This window comes from Mytilus galloprovincialis, chromosome 5, assembly GCF_965363235.1.
Source record: "Mytilus galloprovincialis chromosome 5, xbMytGall1.hap1.1, whole genome shotgun sequence".
NCBI classification, from domain to species: domain Eukaryota; kingdom Metazoa; phylum Mollusca; class Bivalvia; order Mytilida; family Mytilidae; genus Mytilus; species Mytilus galloprovincialis.
In genome coordinates this window covers 168,567-186,581 of record NC_134842.1, presented here as the reverse complement: position 1 = coordinate 186,581, position 18,015 = coordinate 168,567, and the positions used below count along the sequence as shown (strand labels likewise).

The window sequence follows — 18,015 nt, the reverse complement described above, 5'->3', positions numbered from 1 at the left end:
TAATTTTCATTTTTTTGGACCAAGGACCTCAAATCAAAAGATCCTAGGTCTCTATCACTTATGGTTTACAAGATATAAATGCATATCACTTATATTAAATGCATAAGGGGAAATAACTTTCATATGGAGCGTTCATATCGCTTCGGTCAAAATAGGACAAATCATGTGAAGGATATAACAAGCAATTTTGTAAAATAAATTTGTCTTAATCTTTTACGGTTGCGAAGGAGTAGTGAACACAAGGAAAACAGTGTTTGGGGAGATAACTCCTATAAAGAAAAGTATTCGGTTACGCAGGGTAAATTTCAAAAGCGCATAAACTGTTCAATATCATATACCAAATATCTAAGCGACATATTGTGAAACAAATATTTATCGCAAGAACAAAATTAGGCGGAAGAAAAAAAAAAATAATCAGAAGAAAAACAATAAGTCTTTCCACAGAAAAGAAAAGTGGAAAGACTTAATAATCAGAACAAAAACAATAAGTCTTTCCACTGAAACAGAAAAGTGGAAAGACTTAATAATAATAATAATAATCAGAACAAATACAATAGGTCTTTCCACAGAAAAGTGGAAAGACCTAATTACTACACAAGAAACAACACAGAGAGACAAAGAATACCATGAGCTAGATTTTGAGGTGTTTTTTCATGATCTATTTCTCTGGAAATAAATGAATTGTTCATGGAGAAATAAGAACAAAACAGTAATGGATCTTTTATTTGTGGTGATATTCACAACAAAATATACATGTATGTATGCAGTTAACAAATACAACAAAAGTAAACACTAAAACGTACACTCTCATACAGTTAGCACTAAAAACCTTGCATTTCATTTCAAAACAAACACTCATGCCTTATAAATAACACATACAAACTACTCCACACTCACATAGCACAAAAAGTAGACCCAAAAAACAAGCACTAAAAAAATAATATTTACATTTTTACATCAAACATTCTAACAAGTATACACTAACAAAAACAAAGATTGTAATTTTTTCAAAGAGAAAGTTTCATAAGAATGTTCCTTTTAAACTATGTAATGAAATTAAAGATTCATATATTTATCTTGGTCTGCTATGTAATTATAACGGAAACTTCTCTTAAGCTCGAAAAAAAAAGTGGTAGACTGTATTTGATGCATTGGTGGTTATTTTTTTGACCTTCTACTCGGAAATATGGGGGTTTGAAAATAAAAATAATACTGGAAAAAATATATCTACAGTTAAATTATATTTACATTTTTACATCAAACATTCTAACAAGTATACACTAACAAAAACAAAGATTGTAATTTTTTCAAAGAGAAAGTTTCATAAGAATGTTCCTTTTAAACTATGTAATGAAATTATTGAAATTAAAGATTCATATGTTTATCTTGGTCTGCTATATAATTACAACGGAAACTTCTCTTAAGCTCGAAAAAAAAAGTGGTAGACTGTATTTGATGCATTGGTGGTTATTTTTTTGACCTACTACTCGGAAATATGGGGGTTTGAAAATAAAAATAATACTGAAAAAAATATATCTACAGTTAAATTATATTTACATTTTTACATCAAACATTCTAACAAGTATACACTAACAAAAACAAAGATTGTAATTTTTTCAAAGATAAAGAATGTTCCTTTTAAACTATGTATTAGTGGTTATTTTGACCTACTCCTCAGACATATGGGGGATTGAAAATAAAAGAAATACTGAAGGCTCCATTTGCAGCAGATCTAAATGAGTGTCTATTACTAACATGTCGTTGAAGTCTACTATCTGAACTGCACCTGGAGTTGGTGACGGTGCTAGGGTTGGTGACACTGCTGGGGCAGGTGACACTGCTGGGGCAGGTGACACTGGGGCAGGTGACACTGCTGGGGCAGGTGACACTGCTGGAGTTGAAGGTGGTCCAGCCTGTATAAATATGAAAATGAAATATAAGTTGTTATCTTAAAATATCTTGTATTGGTAATCAATTAATATATCTAATAAAATCTTACAAAAACAAATGTTCAACAACACGCCAATACATACGATTTTGAAATGTTTAAAAAGTAAAAACACAAAAATACTGAACTCTGAAAAAAATTCAAAAAGGAAAGTCCCAAATCAAATGGCAAAATCAAAAGTTCAAACACATCAAACGAATGGATAACAACTGTCACAATGCAATTGTCTACAGATCCCTACTTTTTTTAACTTATGACTTATAGTATATCACATATTTTCGTTTCTGTACAATAAGGTAAAATCCATAGTCGAAGAACTGAATAAAATTTAAACCATTATTGAAATTTGATAAATGATTGAACTTGAATAAACAGTTGATAAAGATAGGTGCAGATATCCCAGATGCAATCAGAACGATATCTCTCATTAACATTGTCGATAATAAAACCAGAAATCTCATTCTGCATTTGTATGAAACAAATTATATGATATAATTTCATTTCACTGTTACATTTGTATGACACAAATTACAATTATATAAAATCAACTCATGTTTGATACTGCTTAAAGATTTTGTACCATATAATTACCTTATGCACTAATCTCTCATGTCGTCGTAGAGCATATCTGGATTTAAAATCCTTTGTACAGATGACACACTTATAAGTCTGAAATATTAAAACAAAGCATTTAAAATATATGATCACATTTTTAGGGGACAATTATATATATAATATTTATATTAATCAGGATAAAAAGTGACAATACTTTTGTTTATTTTATTAACATTCATGAAATTGCTTCATATTTGGTTATTTTTTTTCACAGAAATGATTTTTAAAAATATAGGTAAAAAAAATAGGTTTACAATTGAATAATTTGAAGTCACTTGCCAAAATGTTTTTCTAATCTTGCTGGTAAATTATACAACAACATTTAAATGATGTTCTTTTTGTTCTCAAGGATGAACAACAAAAAGAGAGCTGTATAAGTCTAGAGTTAGCATCATGTCGATAATGATTAAAAGTGACAATATTTCCTTTTTTCATTAATATTTTTGTACTGGTCTGTTATTTGAGTCATTTTTATACTTCATGTTGGAAATTTACACATAAAAGTGAAGAATATTTACTTTCGAAATTGCAAAACATGTTGTTTCACAATATAAAAAAAATATCAATATTTTTAATTTTGTTAGAATATTTTACAAGAACATTAAAATTCTGTTCTTTTTGTCAGTAAGGATGAATAGTTCTGCAAAAATTGAGTATTCTAATACTGTAAAATCAGAAATCATTGCGTGCATTTATCATGGCAATTTTGTCATTTTAGACTTAAATGCGATTTTAATTTATACGATTTTGAGAAAAATCTTGTTTAATTGATATAAGATATTTCAAAATGCGAGTTTAAATTATTGCGTTTACAACTCTGTCGCATTTTTTGCAATAATAAAAACCTCGCATTAATTTCTGAATTTACAGTAGTCTATAGTTACATATATGTATGTTGATAGCGTTAAATAATAACAATATGTCTTTGATTATTTATATAATTTGAACTAGTCTGCTAATTGGGTACTTTTCATAACTTAGATTGATTTATGTAGACATAAATGTGAAGTTTAAGTTTAGAAATTTAATAATTATTGTTGCATAAAACAAAGGTGCCATATGTTCCATTTTATTAAAATACTATACAACAGCATTACAAATCTGTTCTTTTTCTCCCTAAGGAAGAATAGTTTTACCAAAAAAAGAGAGATGTATAAGAGTAGGGTGTACATAAATAACAATAACAAGTGACGATACTTCTTTATTTTTATATTCTTGTACTGCCACAATATTTTGGTAATTCTTACTCAACAACATGGATTTTAAGACAGGTATAGAAATTTAAGTCTAAAGTTGCAAATTTTGATGCCACACAAAAAAAATGTTGCCAATATGTATATTTGTTTCAGTATATCATATAAAAGCCTAAAAATTATGTTCTTTTTGTTCTGAAGGAAGAGTGGTTTTACAAAACTAGAGAGCTGAATAAGTATAAGGTTAGCATTAACTTTGTCAATAATGATTAAAGGTGACAATATTTCTTTTTCTCACTAATATCTTTGTACTGGTCTGATAATTGATTACTTTTTAAACCTCAGATTGGTCTGTTAAACCTAAATGTGAAAAAAATATTAAAAAAAAAAAATGATGTGACATTACAAAAAGATGCAGTTATTAATATGAATATCCATCACAATAAAAAGTTAAAGTTTCTTTTATTTCATTAATATTGTTGAACTGCCATCATATTTTGGTAATTCATACTCCACAGAATTGATTTTAAGACATAAAGGTAAAGAAATTTAAGTTTAAAATTGCAAAATTTATTGCCACACACAAAAAAAGTGCCAAGTTTTCATTTGTTTTAGAAAATTATACAAAGGGCATCTAAATTATGTTCTTTATGTCCATAAGGATGAGTGGTTTTACAAAAATAAAGAGCTTTATAAGTCAAATGTTAGCATTAATTATGTCGATAATGATAAAAAGTGACAATATTTCTTTTTTCAATAAAATTGCATAAAAGTTCTGTTCTTTTTTTTTTTCTCTAAGGAGGAATAGTTTTACAAGACTGATAGCTCTATAAGTGTACTATTAGAAATATGCATATCCATAACAATTAAAAAGTGACAACACTTCTTTTATTTTATTATTATTTTTTACTGCCTTAATATTTGGGTATTTTTATTCCACTGAATAGATTTTATATATATAAAAAAGGTAGTTTTAAATGGCAAAATGAGTTGCCACATGCAAATGAAGTGCCTAAATTTTCATTTGTTTTAAAATCCTATACAACGTCATCTTAATTATGTTTAATTATGTAACGATGAATAGTTAAACAAAAAAAACAAGAGCTCTATGAGTCTATAATCTAAATTGATGTCCAAAATGATAAAAGATGATTGTAATTTTACTTGTGATTTTCCTTTTTACAATATTTTTGTACTGGCCTGACATTTGAGTATTTTTATACCTCAGATTTGCTACACATGAAAGTGAAGAATTTTTAGTTTTCAATTGCAAATATGTTGTCCCATTAATGGAAATAAGTAATATTTCAGTTAGTAATATTCATATCTATCACAATAAAAAGTGATGCCACTTCTTTTATTTTATTAATATAAATGTATGTTTAGAATTGCATTTTTTTTTCCTCAATTTTATTAGAATTTTATATGAAAACATCTAAATTAAGTTTTTTTTTATATTCAATAGCTTAAGAAGAGTCAGATGAGTAATAATTATATCAATCTCAATTAAAAGAGACACTACTTCTTTTATTTTATTAATATTCTTGCACTCTCATTATAGAAAAATGTTTAATTCTGTTAGAATATTATACAACGGCATTATCATTCTGTTATTGAAGCACTAAGGATGAAAATTAAAAAAACATGAAAGTTCTAGTCATCTGTAAGTTACTTATTTTTATGCTAAAAGCATGAAATAGTGGTAAAATGTCTTTTGTTTCTATATATTCCTGACGTTTCTGATAACTGATTACTTTATAAACTTCAGATTGGTTTGTTAGACATTAATGAGAAGAAATCTAAGTTAAGAAATGAAAAAAAAATTGACATTGCATAAAACAAAGATGCTATTTTTTTCAATTTTATTAGAAAACTAAACAACATTAAATTCTGTTCTTTTTGCCAATACGGAGGAATAATTTTACTTAATTGATAGCTTTAAAAGAGTTAGGTGAGTAATATCTATATCGATCTCAATAAAAAGTGACACTATTTCTTTTATTTTATTAATATTCTTGAACTGGTTTCATATTTAGTTATTTCAAAACATGTAGTCTAAAATTGTAATGTTTAATTCTGTTAGAATATTATACAACGGCTTTATAATTCTGTTATTTTTGGTACTAAAGATGAAATGTTTTACAAAAAATGAAAATTCCAGTAGTCTAAAGCTACTTATATTTCTGCTAAAAGTATTAAATAGTGACAAAAGTTCTTTTGTTTCTATATATATTTTTGAACTGGTCTGATAATTGATTACTTTTTAAACTTCAGATTGGTTTGTTACATGGTCTTATTTGGGCCTATTATATCTGACTATGCAGTATGGGCTTTGCTCATTGTTGAAGGCTGTACAGTGACCTGTAGTTGTTAATGTTAGTGTCATTTTGGTCTCTTGTGGACAGTTGTCTCATTGGCAATCATACCACATCTTCTTTTTGATATATATGGTTAGACATTAATGAAAAGAAATTCAAACAAATGATGTCGCATACAATGAAGATGCTAATATTTTCTATTTTATTAAAAAATTATACAACGACATTTAAATTCTGTTCTTTTTGCCAATATGGATGAATAATTTTACTAAATTAATAGCTTTAAAAGAGTCAGGTGAGTAATATCTATATCGATCTCAATAAAAAGTGAACTATTTATTTTCTTTAATTTATATTCAAAACATGTTGTCTAAAATTGTAATGTTAAATTCTGTTAGAATATTATACAACAGCATTATCATTCCGTTGTTTTTGGCACTAAGGATGAAAAAATTTACAAAAGATACAGCAATACAACAAAAAACTAAATGACATTGGATTCATTAAGCTTAATATATATCTAAGATACCTACATAGTTTGATGAAAATCAAAGTTGATTTGAAAAAGTTATTAAAAAATTTAAAGTGTACTATCTCTATTTTGTTCGAACTGCAAATTCTAGCTTTTTTGACCTAGAGTAATTTAATTTTTAAATTTTTCAGCAATACAACAAAAAACTCAATGACATGGGATTCAGTAAGCTTAATATATATCTAAGATACCTACATAGTTTGATGAAAATTCAAGTTGATTTGAAAAAGTAATTAAAAAATTTAAAGTGTACTATCTTTATTTTGTCCCAATTGCAAATCCTAGCTTTTTTATACCAAGATAACTTTAAATTTTTAAATTTTTCATTTTCAGCAATACAACAAAAAACGAAATGACATTGGATTCATTAAGCTTAATATATATCTAAGATACCTACATAGTTTGATGAAAATCCAAGTTGATTTGAAAAAGTTATTAAAAAATTTAAAGTGTACTATCTCTATTTTGTCCGAATTGCAAATCCTAGCTTTTTTATACCAAGATAACTTAATTCTTTTATTTTACAGCAATACAACAAATAACTAATTGACATGGGATTCAGTAAGCTTATTATATATGTAAGATAGCTGCATAGTTTGATGAACATCCAAGTTGATTTGAAAAAGTTATTAAAAAAATTAAAGTGTACTATGTCCATTTTGTTCGAAATGCAAATTCTAGCTTTTTTGACCTAGATTAATTTAATTTTTAAATTTTTCAGCAATACAACAAAAAACTAAATGACATGGGATTCGGTAAGCTTTATATATATCTAAGATACCTACATAGTTTGATGAAAATCCAAGTTGATTTGAAAAAGTTATTAAGTTAGGGTTAGGGTTAGGGTTAACTATCTCTATTTTGTCCGAATTGCAAATCCTAGCTTTTTTATACCAAGATAACTTTAATTCTTAAATTTTACAGCAATACAACAAATAACTAATTGACATGGGATTCAGTAAGCTTAATATATATGTAAGATAGCTGCATAGTTTGAAGAACATCCAAGTTGATTTGAAAAAGTTATTAAAAAAATTAAAGTGTACTATCTCTATTTTGTTCGAACTGCAAATTCTAGCTTTTTTGACCTAGATTAATTTATTTTTTAAATTTTACAGCAATACAACAAAAAACTCAATGACATGGGATTCAGTAAGCTTAATATATATCTAAGATACCTACATAGTTTGATGAAAATCCAAGTTGATTTGAAAAAGTTATTAAAAAAATTAAAGTGTAATATCTCTATTTTGTCCGAATTGCAAATTCTAGCTTTTTTGACCTAGATTAATTTAATTTTTAAATTTTTCATTTTCAGCAATACAACAAAAAACTAAATGACATTGGATTCATTAAGTTTAATATATATCTAAGATACCTACATAGTTTGATGAAAATCCAAGTTGATTTGAAAAAGTTATTAAAAAAATTAAAGTGTACTATCTCTATTTTGTCCGAATTGCAAATCCTAGCTTTTTTATACCAAGATAACTTTAATTCTTAAATTTTACAGCAATACAACAAATAACAAATTGACATGGGATTCAGTAAGCTTAATATATATGTAAGATAGCTGCATACTTTGAAGAACATCCAAGTTGATTTGAAAAAGTTATTAAAAAAATTAAAGTGTACTATCTCTATTTTGTTCGAACTGCAAATTCTAGCTTTTTTGACCTAGAGTAATTTAACTTTTAAATTTTACAGCAATACAACAAAAAACTAAATGACATGGGATTCAGTAAGCTTAATATATATCTAAGATACCTACATAGTTTGATGAAAATCCAAGTTGATTTGAAAAAGTTAATAAAAAATTAAAGTGTAATATCTCTATTTTGTCCGAATTGCAAATTCTAGCTTTTTTGACCTAGATTAATTTAATTTTTAAATTTTTCATTTTCAGCAATACAACAAAAAACTAAATGACATTGGATTCATTAAGCTTAATATATATCTAAGATACCTACATAGTTTGATGAAAATCCAAGTTGATTTGAAAAAGTTATTAAAAAAATTAAAGTGTACTATCTCTATTTTGTCCGAATTGCAAATCCTAGCTTTTTTATACCAAGATAACTTTAATTCTTAAATTTTACAGCAATACAACAAATAACAAATTGACATGGGATTCAGTAAGCTTAATATATATGTAAGATTGCTGCATAGTTTGATGAACATCCAAGTTGATTTGAAAAAGTTATTAAAAAAATTAAAGTGTACTATGTCCATTTTGTTCGAACTGCAAATTCTAGCTTTTTTGACCCAGAGTAATTTAATTTTTAAATTTTACAGCAATACAACAAAAAACTAAATGAAATGGGATTCATTAAGCTTAATATATATGTTAGATAGCTGCATCGTTTGATGAACATCCAAGTTGATTTGAAAAAGTTATTAAAAAAAATAAAGTGTACTATGTCCATTTTGTTCGAACTGCAAATTCTAGCTTTTTTGACCTAGAGTAATTTAATTTTAAAATTTTACAGCAATACAACAAAAAACTAAATGACATGGGATTCAGTAAGCTTAATATATATCTAAGATACCTACATAGTTTGATGAAAATCCAAGTTGATTTGAAAAAGTTATTAAAAAAATTAAAGTGTACTATCTCTATTTTGTCCGAATTGCAAATCCTAGCTTTTTTATACCAAGATAACTTTAAATTCTTAAATTTTTCAGCAATACAACAAATAACGAATTGACATGGGATTCAGTAAGCTTAATATATATGTAAGATAGCCGCATAGTTTGAAGAACATTCAAGTTGATTTGAAAAAGTTTTTAAAAAAATTAAAGTGTACTATCTCTATTTTGTTCGAACTGCAAATTCTAGCTTTTTTGACCTAGAGTAATTTAATTTTTAAATTTTCCAGCAATACAACAAAAAACTAAATGACATGGGATTCAGTAAGCTTAATATATATCTAAGATACCTACATAGTTTGATGAAAATCCAAGTTGATTTGAAAAAGTTATTAAAAAAATTAAAGTGTAATATCTCTATTTTGTCCGAATTGCAAATTCTAGCTTTTTTGACCTAGATTAATTTAATTTTTAAATTTTTCATTTTCAGCAATACAACAAAAAACTAAATGACATTGGATTCATTAAGTTTAATATATATCTAAGATACCTACATAGTTTGATGAAAATCCAAGTTGATTTGAAAAAGTTATTAAAAAAATTAAAGTGTAATATCTCTATTTTGTCCGAATTGCAAATCCTAGCTTTTTTATACCAAGATAACTTTAATTCTTAAATTTTACAGCAATACAACAAATAACAAATTGACATGGGATTCAGTAAGCTTAATATATATGTAAGATTGCTGCATAGTTTGATGAACATCCAAGTTGATTTGAAAAAGTTATTAAAAAAATTAAAGTGTACTATGTCCATTTTGTTCGAACTGCAAATTCTAGCTTTTTTGACCCAGAGTAATTTAATTTTTAAATTTTACAGCAATACAACAAAAAAACTAAATGAAATGGGATTCATTAAGCTTAATATATGTTAGATAGCTGCATAGTTTGATGAACATCCAAGTTGATTTGAAAAAGTTATTAAAAAAAATAAAATGTACTATGTCCATTTTGTTCGAACTGCAAATTCTAGCTTTTTTGACCTAGAGTAATTTAATTTTAAAATTTTACAGCAATACAACAAAAAACTAAATGACATGGGATTCAGTAAGCTTAATATATATCTAAGATACCTACATAGTTTGATGAAAATCCAAGTTGATTTGAAAAAGTTATTAAAAAAATTAAAGTGTACTATCTCTATTTTGTCCGAATTGTAAATCCTAGCTTTTTTATACCAAGATAACTTTAAATTCTTAAATTTTTCAGCAATACAACAAATAACTAATTGACATGGGATTCAGTAAGCTTAATATATATGTAAGATAGCTGCATAGTTTGATGAACATCCAAGTTGATTTGAAAAAGTAATTAAAAAAATTAAAGTGTACTATCTCTATTTTGTTCGAACTGCAAATTCTAGCTTTTTTGACCTAGAGTAATTTAATTTTTAAATTTTTCAGCAATACAACAAAAAACTAAATGACATGGGATTCAGTAAGCTTAATATATATCTAAGATACCTACATAGTTTGATGAAAATTCAAGTTGATTTGAAAAAGTAATTAAAAAATTTAAAGTGTACTATCTCTATTTTGTCCGAATTGCAAATCCTAGCTTTTTTATACCAAGATAACTTTAAATTTTTAAATTTTTCATTTTCAGCAATACAACAAAAAACTAAATGACATTGGATTCATTAAGCTTAATATATATCTAAGATACCTACATAGTTTGATGAAAATCCAAGTTGATTTGAAAAAGTTATTAAACAAATTAAAGTGTACTATCTCTATTTTGTCCGAATTGCAAATCCTAGCTTTTTTATACCAAGATAACTTTAAATTCTTAAATTTTTCAGCAATACAACAAATAACGAATTGACATGGGATTCAGTAAGCTTAATATATATGTAAGATAGCCGCATAGTTTGAAGAACATTCAAGTTGATTTGAAAAAGTTATTAAAAAAATTAAAGTGTACTATCTCTATTTTGTTCGAACTGCAAATTCTAGCTTTTTTGACCTAGAGTAATTTAATTTTTAAATTTTTCAGCAATACAACAAAAAACTAAATGACATGGGATTCAGTAAGCTTAATATATATCTAAGATACCTACATAGTTTGATGAAAATTCAAGTTGATTTGAAAAAGTAATTAAAAAAATGAAAGTGTACTATCTCTATTTTGTCCGAATTGCAAATCCTAGCTTTTTTATACCAAGATAACTTCAATTCTTAAATTTTACAGCAATACAACAAATAACTAATTGACATGGGATTCAGTAAGCTTAATATATATGTAAGATAGCTGCATACTTTGAAGAACATCCAAGTTGATTTGAAAAAGTTATTAAAAAAATTCAAGTGTACTATCTCTATTTTGTTCGAACTGCAAATTCTAGCTTTTTTTACCTAGATTAATTTAATTTTTAAATTTTACAGCAAAACAACAAAAAACTCAATGACATGGGATTCAGTAAGCTTAATATATATCTAAGATACCTACATAGTTTGATGAAAATCCAAGTTGATTTGAAAAAGTTATTAAAAAAATTAAAGTGTAATATCTCTATTTTGTCCGAATTGCAAATTCTAGCTTTTTTGACCTAGATTAATTTAATTTTTAAATTTTTCATTTTCAGCAATACAACAAATAACTAAATGACATTGGATTCATTAAGTTTAATATATATCTAAGATACCTACATAGTTTGATGAAAATCCAAGTTGATTTGAAAAAGTTATTAAAAAAATTAAAGTGTACTATCTCTATTTTGTCCGAATTGCAAAGCCTAGCTTTTTTATACCAAGATAACTTTAATTTTTAAATTTTACAGCAATACAACAAAAAACTAATTGACATGGGATTCAGTAAGCTTAATATATATGTTAGATAGCTGCATAGTTTGATGAACATCCAAGTTGATTTGAAAAAGTTATTAAAAAAATTAAAGTGTACTATGTCCATTTTGTTCGAACTGCAAATTCTAGCTTTTTTGACCTAGAGTAATTTAACTTTTAAATTTTACAGCAATACAACAAAAAACTAAATGACATGGGATTCAGTAAGCTTAATATATATCTAAGATACCTACATAGTTTGATGAAAATCCAAGTTGATTTGAAAAAGTTAATAAAAAATTAAAGTGTAATATCTCTATTTTGTTCGAACTGCAAATTCTAGCTTTTTTATACCAAGATAACTTCAATTCTTAAATTTTACAGCAATACAACAAATAACGAATTGACATGGGATTCAGTAAGCTTAATATATATGTAAGATAGCCGCATAGTTTGAAGAACATTCAAGTTGATTTGAAAAAGTTATTAAAAAAATTAAAGTGTACTATCTCTATTTTGTTCGAACTGCAAATTCTAGCTTTTTTGACCTAGAGTAATTTAATTTTTAAATTTTACAGCAATACAACAAAAAACTAAATGACATGGGATTCAGTAAGCTTAATATATATCTAAGATACCTACATAGTTTGATGAAAATCCAAGTTGATTTGAAAAAGTTATTAAAAAAATTAAAGTGTAATATCTCTATTTTGTCCGAATTGCAAATCCTACCTTTTTTATACCAAGATAACTTTAATTCTTAAATTTTACAGCATTACAACAAATAACAAATTGACATGGGATTCAGTAAGCTTAATATATATGTAAGATTGCTGCATAGTTTGATGAACATCCAAGTTGATTTGAAAAAGTTATTAAAAAAATTAAAGTGTACTATGTCCATTTTGTTCGAACTGCAAATTCTAGCTTTTTTGACCCAGAGTAATTTAATTTTTAAATTTTACAGCAATACAACATAAAACTAAATGACATGGGATTCATTAAGCTTAATAAATATCTAAGATACCTACATAGTTTGATGAAAATCCAAGTTGATTTGAAAAAGTTATTAAAAAATTTAAAGTGTACTATCTCTATTTTGTCCGAATTGCAAATCCTAGCTTTTTTATACCAAGATAACTTTAATTCTTAAATTTTACAGCAATACAACAAAAAAACTAATTGACATGGGATTCAGTAAGCTTAATATAAATGTAAGGTAGCTGCATAGTTTGATGAACATTCAAGTTGATTTGAAAAAGTTATTAAAAAAATTAAAGTGTACTATCTCTATTTTGTTCGAACTGCAAATTCTAGCTTTTTTTACCTAGATTAATTTAATTTTTAAATTTTTCAGCAATAAAAAAAAACAACTAAATGACATGGGATTCAGTAAGCTTAATATATATCTAAGATACTTACATAGTTTGATGAAAATCCAAGTTGATTTGAAAAAGTTATTAAAAAAATTAAAGTGTACTATCTCTATTTTGTTCAAACTGCAAATTCTAGCTTTTTTGACCTAGATTAATTTAATTTTTAAATTTTTCATTTTCAGCAATACAACAAAAAACTAAATGACATTGGATTCATTAAGCTTAATAAATATCTAAGATACCTACATAGTTTGATGAAAATCCAAGTTGATTTGAAAAAGTTATTAAAAAAATTAAAGTGTAATATCTCTATTTTGTCCGAATTGCAAATCCTACCTTTTTTATACCAAGATAACTTTAATTCTTAAATTTTACAGCAATACAACAAATAACTAATTGACATGGGATTCAGTAAGCTTAGGTTTACTTACTATTTTAATAGCTTAAGAGTAGAATAATATTGTAAATGAGTGGAAAACTGGTTTTCTAAATCTTAATCACAAAACACGACACAATTGGTAAATACAAAACTTACAATATGTTTATATTGCAGGTGTTTTAATTATAATTATAAATTATAATAAATTATAAATTAAAAAATCATTAAATTATAATCCTGGTACCTATTGATACCTATTTTAATATTATTATTTTTTTATATAAACACACCTGTTGGTGACCTTCTGCTGTTGTTTTTTTATTTGTCGGGTTGTTCTCTTTGACACATTCCCCATTTCCATTCTCAATTTTACATAATATTTTAAATATATAATATAGTATAGTTACAATAATGAAAAGTTTACCTTATCCATAGCTATTCTTTAATTCTTTTTTATTTTTCATATTAAAATGAACATTTTATATATATGCTTATGTGTTTATTTAACCTAATGAGTATGAGTATGAGTATGAGTTCTTCAACTCAAATAGCCCTTTTATCTCTTGATTAGCCATTTACAATCACAAAGATGCACAAATTACTTATCAAAACAAATAATCACTTAAAAGAATTTAATTATATTCCCTTTAATTTCATATGTTTTATTTTTAATCCAAATAATTATCTACCTTGATTTTTCATTCTTTTTGTGATTGTTTATGGCTAATTAAGAGATAAAAGGACCTTTGAGTAAATAAATTCACACTCATACTAATTGGGTTAAAATAACACATTTGAATATTTAAAAAAAGTTAATTATTGTATGAAACAAAAGAATTAAAGAATAGATCTATACATTTTTTAACTGGTCTAATAATTGATTACTTTCTAACTTCAGATTGGTTTGTTAGACATAAATGAGAAGAAATTTAAGTTCAGAAATTAATATATTGATGTGGCATAAAAAATACATGCTAATATTTTCTATTTTATTAGAAAATTATACAAAGACATTACAATTCTGTTTTTTTTTGGAAAATGCAGAGGAATACTTTTACAAAATTGAAAGTTTTACAAGAGTCAGGTGTGTATGATTTACATTGACCTCAATGAAAGTGACACTTCTTTTATTTTATTAATATTCTTGTCAAATCAAAAAACAAGAATTTGATGTGCCAACTAACCCATATAGTACACTTAAAAATTTAATTGATAACTTTTTTTAACAACCCTTTGATTTAAATCAAATTATACATCTCATGTAGTTTGTGTATTGCCTCAATTCAAAAATAAAAATAATCGTTGTCATAAAACCTAGAATTTGCATTTCAGATTGATTAAGATAGTAAATGTAGTACAATCTCCTGTCAATTCAAGAATTTAAATAATCTTGGTAAAAAAAATTTGCTGTCCGACTCAATTTTTTAGAAATAAATTGAGAATGGAAATGGGGAATGTGTCAAAGAGACAACAACCCGACCAAATAAAAAACAACAGCAGAAGGTCACCAACAGGTCTTCAATGTAGCGAGAAATTCCCGCACCCGGAGGCGTCCTTCAGCTGGCCCATAAACAAATATATACTAGTTCAGTGATAAATCGAGAGATTTGTCATTGCCGATCTATTTATATGAGACGTCCTAAAATTATACTCAATGCGCACTTAAATGAAACAGTTGCCACTTGACGTTTAACTATAAACAAAATCAATCAACCGACATAATAGATTCCAAGAAGAGAACCTCGTATACTTTTTTTTTATTAAATCATTGTAAATAGTACAAATGAATTCAGACATGTCAGTGTTGGTACGGATTCGTTGGTACTTTGATGATGTGGCATAATAGTTTTGTTTTACACGTACACCATCATGAACTCCTATATATGATGTGACTGTTATTATAAATAAAGAGATGAAATTCTGACATTCTCAATTTATTCAGAATATTTTTTGCATTAATGGTTTTCCAATATTATTGATTACGTCTACATTTACGGTCCTACTAAAATGTGAACAGGAGCGCCAGGAGAAGACATTAAGGCGCTCGGTACAATGGTATTCGGGTATATAGATTTGCAAATAAAAGTGCACATATGATCAGTTTTGGTCAAATAGTTTTGTTTTCCAAGTCAGCATGAGGTATTAAAACTACTGAAATTTTGTTACGTATCAATATTTTGAATAAAAGGAGGACACGCTGGTATCCTAAATTTATGCGAACAAAAATTTGTTGTTATTAAATTGCAATATTGCTGTCCATTGTCATGATTATATTATACAATGATTCCTGACATAAAAAATATGGCTGATTAATACTATGCGGGTATGCCATGGTGTATATAGATTTACAAATTAAAGTGCACATATGGTCAGTTTTGGTAATGCGGTCAAATAATTTTGTTGTACAAGTCAGCTGGAGGTATCAAAACTACTGAAATTTAGTTACGTATCAATATTTTGAATAAAATGAGGACATGCTGGTATTATAAATTTATGTGAACAAAAATTTGTTGTTATTATATTGCAATATTGCTGTCCATTGTCATGATTGTATTATACATTGATTCTGGCATAAAAAATATGGCTGATTAACTATGCGGGTATATAGATTTACAAATTAAAGTGCACAAATGGTCAGTTTTGGTGGATGTGGTCAAATAATTTTGTTGTACAAGTCAACTGGAGGTATCAAAACTACTGAAATTTTGATAAGATCAATATTTTGAATAAAATGAGGACATGCTGGTATCCTAAATTTATGCGAACCAAAATTTGTTGTTATTATATTGCAATATTGCTGTCCATTGTGATGATTGTATTATACATTGAATCCTGACATCAAAAATATGGCTGATTTACTATGCGGGTATATAGATTTACAAATTAAAGTGCATATATGGTCAGTTTTGGTGGATGCGGTCAAATAATTTTGTTGTACAAGTCAACTGGAGGCATTAAAACTTCTGAAATTTTGTTACGTATCAGTATTTTAAGTAAAAAGAGGACATGCTGGCACCCTTAATTTAGGTGAACAAAAATTTGTTGTTATTATATTGCAATATTGCTGTCCATTGTCATGATTGTATTATACATTGAATCCTGACATAAAAAAATAAGGCTGATTTTCTATGCTGGTATATAGATTTACAATTTAAAGTTCACATATGGTCAGTTTTGGTAATGTGGTCAAATAATTTTGTTGTACAAGTCAGCTGGAGGTATCAAAACTACTGAAATTTTGTTACGTATCAATATTTTGAATAAAATGAGGACATGCTGGTATCCTAAATTTATGCAAACCAAATTTTTTTGTTATTATATTGCAATTTGGCTGTCCATTGTCATGATTGTATTATACATTGAATCCTGACATAAAAAATAGGGCTGATTAACTATGCGGGTATATAGATTTACAAATTAAAATGCACATATGGTCAGTTTTGGTGGATGCGGTCAAATAATTTTGTTGTACAAGTCAACTGGAGGTATCAAAACTACTGAAATTTTGTTACGTATCAGTATTTTAAGTAAAAAGAGGACATGCTGGTATCCTAAATTTATGCGAACCAAAATTTTTTGTTATTATATTGCAATTTTGCTGTCCATTGTCATGATTGTATTATACATTGAATCCTGACATAAAAAATATGGCTGATTAACGATGCGGGTATAAAGATTTACAAATTAAAGTGCACATATGGTCAGTTTTGGTGGATGCGGTCAAATAATTTTGTTGTACAAGTCAACTGGAGGTATCAAAACTACTGAAATTTTGTTACGTTTCAATATTTTGAATAAAATGAGGACATGCTGGTATCCTAAATTTATGCGAACCAAAATTTGTTGTTATTATATTGCAATATTGCTGTCCATTGTCATGATTGTATTATACATTGAATCCTGACATAAAAAATATGGCTGATTTACTATGCTGGTATAAAGATTTACAAATTAAAGTGCATATATGGTCAGTTTTGGTGGATGCGGTCAAATAATTTTGTTGTACAAGTCAACTGGAGGCATCAAAACTACTGAAATTTTGTTACGTATCAGTATTTTAAGTAAAAAGAGGACATGCTGGCACCCTTAATTTAATTAGGCTAACAAAAATTTGTTGTTATTATATTGCAATATTGCTGTCCATTGTCATGATTGTATTATACATTGAATCCTGACATTAAAAATAAGGCTGATTTTCTATGCTGGTATATAGATTTACAATT

The 18,015-nt window shown here is 26.6% G+C and overlaps 1 protein-coding gene across 4 annotated transcripts in view; it reads right to left on the bottom strand.

The window, feature by feature from the left end:
* Positions 1 to 707: 707 nt before the first annotated feature.
* Positions 708 to 18,015, bottom strand: part of LOC143074919 (uncharacterized) — a 101,899-nt gene continuing 84,591 nt past the window's right edge. For all 4 annotated transcript variants that reach the window (XR_012978168.1, XR_012978166.1, XR_012978167.1 and 1 more), the window contains 2 exons: positions 2,540 to 2,617; positions 708 to 1,913 (listed from right to left, as the gene is read on the bottom strand). The gene's annotated coding sequence lies outside the window, so the exon portion shown is untranslated. The remainder of the gene's footprint in view (positions 1,914 to 2,539; positions 2,618 to 18,015) is intronic.